The following is a 3,621-nucleotide window of genomic DNA, read 5'->3' as shown; positions in this document are numbered from 1 at the left end:
GGGTACAGGCCATAGGTGCAGGGTGTGGGATGGGTGACAGGATTCACCAGAGACAGAGTGGGGAGCAGAACAGGCAGACTGAGTGAAATCCTCTACTGAGGGGAGCAGCGGGTGAGACAGGAGAGTGTGCTGTGCCATGTGGGTCACCTCTCTGGCTGGGGATCGAACTCATGCTGCAGTGGCTGTGGATAGCTTCATAGTGCTGCGCTTTAACCCCTTGTGCCATCAGGGAGGTCTCCACTCCTGTCCACTTCTAAATATTTGCCTCTGGACAGATGAGGGAAAGATAGGGGAGGAGGTGCTAAGATGATGCCTGACTTGGCCTGCACAGCACCCAGAGGCTGTGCTAGCATCGCATAAATGCAGGGGAGGCCACATGGAGAGGCCGAAGAAAGGAGCAGGAACTGCTGGCCTGTCCTAAGCAAAGATGTTCTGCTCACAGAGAGGAGAGTCCTGTGGTACATGGGCTCAGCTCTTCTGGGCTTCCCAGGCAGCCTGAGCATGAGGCCACCCTTTGCAGGATGAAATCCTAGCCTGTAAATAACAGCTGCAAATGTGTGTGCTGAGCTCTACTGAATTGTTATCACAAGGGCTCAGACCATCACAAGTTTTGTATTATCTTCTATAAATTCCAGACTTTCTATCTTAACAAGAATATCTCCACATCCCCAGAGAGCCCAGATTGCACAGTATTTCTAGCAAAATCAATGGACAGAATGAAGACTTAGCACAAGAAAGTTTATGCATTAGCTTATACTATTGATACTTATAAGCTCATTCATTAGCTTATACTCAACCCCTCGTTATTCCCTTAAATCAAACCCCTTGAAATTCTATCACACATGTGGTTCTCAATATGCTGAAGTCTCCCTGGATTGGGGATGAGGCTTGAACATCCCTTCTGTCCTGGTTAACTCCAATTCAGTCTCAAGACGTTTTTGTTTCCTCAACGTGGAGCTCTGGTCATATCAGGTGCTGTAGACTAGAAATGGCAACATAGACGAAGGGCTTAACAAATGTGAACAAAAATAGCAATGAAATAGAAGTTTGGAGGTGTTTCAGCAAGAACCAAAGGAAAGGATCAGCCCCAGAGAAGATAAATCTTGACAGGGACAATAGGGGAGGGCAGGAGACATGACTTAGGATCTGAATGACTCTGGCTGAGTAAATTGAGATGGACTGAGGGCCTGGGAGTCTGAAAACATTACATCCAGTGTTACTCCTATGAGGTGACCTGTGTTACTAGGAAAGTTCACAACTGTAGTGACTTAGAGATAAGCCTGAGCTGAACATGCATACAAATCACTTGTCTTAAAGCCTAATGTCTCTTGCCTGCTACCACTAATCACACTTCTCACAAATTCCTGAGATTTTTCTGTCAGTTGTTGCTTCTTTTATTTCCTCGCTACATCTTTGTTAAGATGCTGATGAATTGAAATTAAGACTTAACCCATATACAGAGTCATTTTCTATTTTAGCTCACATCTGCTGCACAGTTACTATCTTTCTGGAAGCCATAGTGAGTGTTCGTAATAGTTCTCTCTTGTAAAAACAGCTGGTGTAGGAAAATATTAAGAAAAAAAAATTCCAACTTGACCTCAATACTCTAATTAAGGGCAGTGATTGGGTCATACATCCAAGGTACTTCGTTTATTTCCACAGGTGGTGCTCAGGGCACTGCCTCCAATCTCCAGATGTGACTGACAAACTGAAGAATCATTTGTCTCCAATAGTTTCTAGTGATTAAGGCAAACTGAATGAAAAACTGACTCTTGTCTCAGTTTATCTGTAATTTCAACAATTTCCAATATGATTCACTTCTGTGACTGTCCAGATTCTCCCATAGATACTCAACTACCAGACACTTTTAGTGACTCCTATTGTGGACCTTCCAGTCACCCTCCCTGAACCTGCCCTCAACTCAGGATTCACAGAGCAGCAGTCTGGGAAAGGACCTTCAAGGTCATCAGTCCACTTAATGCCCTCTGAGTCTCTTTAGCTGCCACAATCCAGCAAGGGGAAACACGGCTAAGGCAGCAGTGTCTTCGCCAGCCAGACTCCCAGCTCTTCCTCCCACCGATGTGAGAGCTCACAGGGCCCGCTGTACTAGGACAACCGATGTTTGATGAGCATGTCTCATCCTCTTCTGGGCTCCCTTTCTCTCTCCCACTGCTCCCCTCAGCAGTGTATTTCAGTCTATCTGCCTGTTCTATTCCCCACATCCTCTCATCCTCCACACTACTGGCCTGTATAAATAAATAAATCTTTTTAAAAATACTAAAAATTAAGTATGAACCCAATTAAACTAGAACTGTTCAATTGTTGTGCATCTAAATGTAAGAGATATACTATAACTGAGTTTGAAACTGAATGTTAAAAACTAAATTACTGGGCCCTCCCTGGTGGCGCAGCAGGTTAAAGCGCAGCACTAAGAAGCTAAAGCCATTTCAGCATGACAGACTGGAGGAGATCCACATGGCCGGCAGACCTCTCCTGACCTGCCCACTGCTCCCCTCAGCAGTGTACTTTGTCAGTCTGCCTGTTCTGCTCCCCACTCTGTCTCTGGTGAATCCTCTCACCACCCTTGTACCTCTGGCCTATACCTCAGTTCTGTATGCATAAATAAACCTTTAAAAAAAAAAAAACTAAACTAAGTTACCTTGGAGAGGAAGCAGCAGCAAAATATATAGTAATGAAAGGAGCAATGTTCCAAAACACATGCTAACGAAGACTTAAAAATGTGTGAGATCTGGGGAGAATGGGGGGAAAACCAAGAACGTTCATAAATAGGTAGCACAAAAATCGGTCATTTTGGCAGTGTTACATGCTGCAGTACAAAAGTCCATGGTTTCTTCTTCCTAGGGATCAAACCAGATAGTCTCCTAGTCTACTTTGAGGTACCACAGGCCCAAGGAGCTGAGTTCTGACCGAAGGAATGGGAGCAGGAGTGTCTGTGCCCTTCCTAGGCTGGGCTGTTAACTGCTGACACCATCTCTTCCAGGGGCCCATTAAAACCTGCCTGCACCAACCGCATTCTGGCCTGGACACTGAGGACAGACAGCAACACCACAGGGCAGCGCTGACCACCACTTTCTCTAAACAGAGTAAACATTTTAGGCTTCGCAGATAAGACTACAAGGTCACACAAAATGACCGGGGGGAAGGGGATTTGACAAATCATACATTCTAGATATCCTGACACAGCCATGAGCACTGCCTCTTCTGACTCTAGAAGATGTTACCAGAAACAGGAAGGACATGCAAGGGCACAGGCCCTGCCGCATCATTTGCTATAGAAAATGATCAACAAGCTAAACAGCTTCACCACGAGGGGACTGGTAAGCACCCTGACGCAAGGGGTTATGATGAAACTGTGAGAAGAAGCACAGAGTAAGTAGTGTTGCAGGCAGAGTTAAATTAATTTTTAAAAATCAAGAAGTGTGTTTTTAATACGGTACCTTGAACAGTCCTTGGATTGTAGTAACGTCGCTCTCTAGTCGCTGCTTCTGTAGTTCCATTGCTTTCTTGTTCTCTTCCCATTTTAAAAAGTCTCAAAACAAGTTTATAAGTTAAAAAGTAACAGGGCCCTCCCTGGTGGTGCAGCGGGTTAAAGCACAGCAC

This window comes from Condylura cristata, unplaced genomic scaffold, assembly GCF_000260355.1.
Source record: "Condylura cristata isolate star-nosed mole 26May11 unplaced genomic scaffold, ConCri1.0 scaffold00003, whole genome shotgun sequence".
NCBI classification, from domain to species: domain Eukaryota; kingdom Metazoa; phylum Chordata; class Mammalia; order Eulipotyphla; family Talpidae; genus Condylura; species Condylura cristata.
This window is presented reverse-complemented; position numbering follows the sequence as displayed.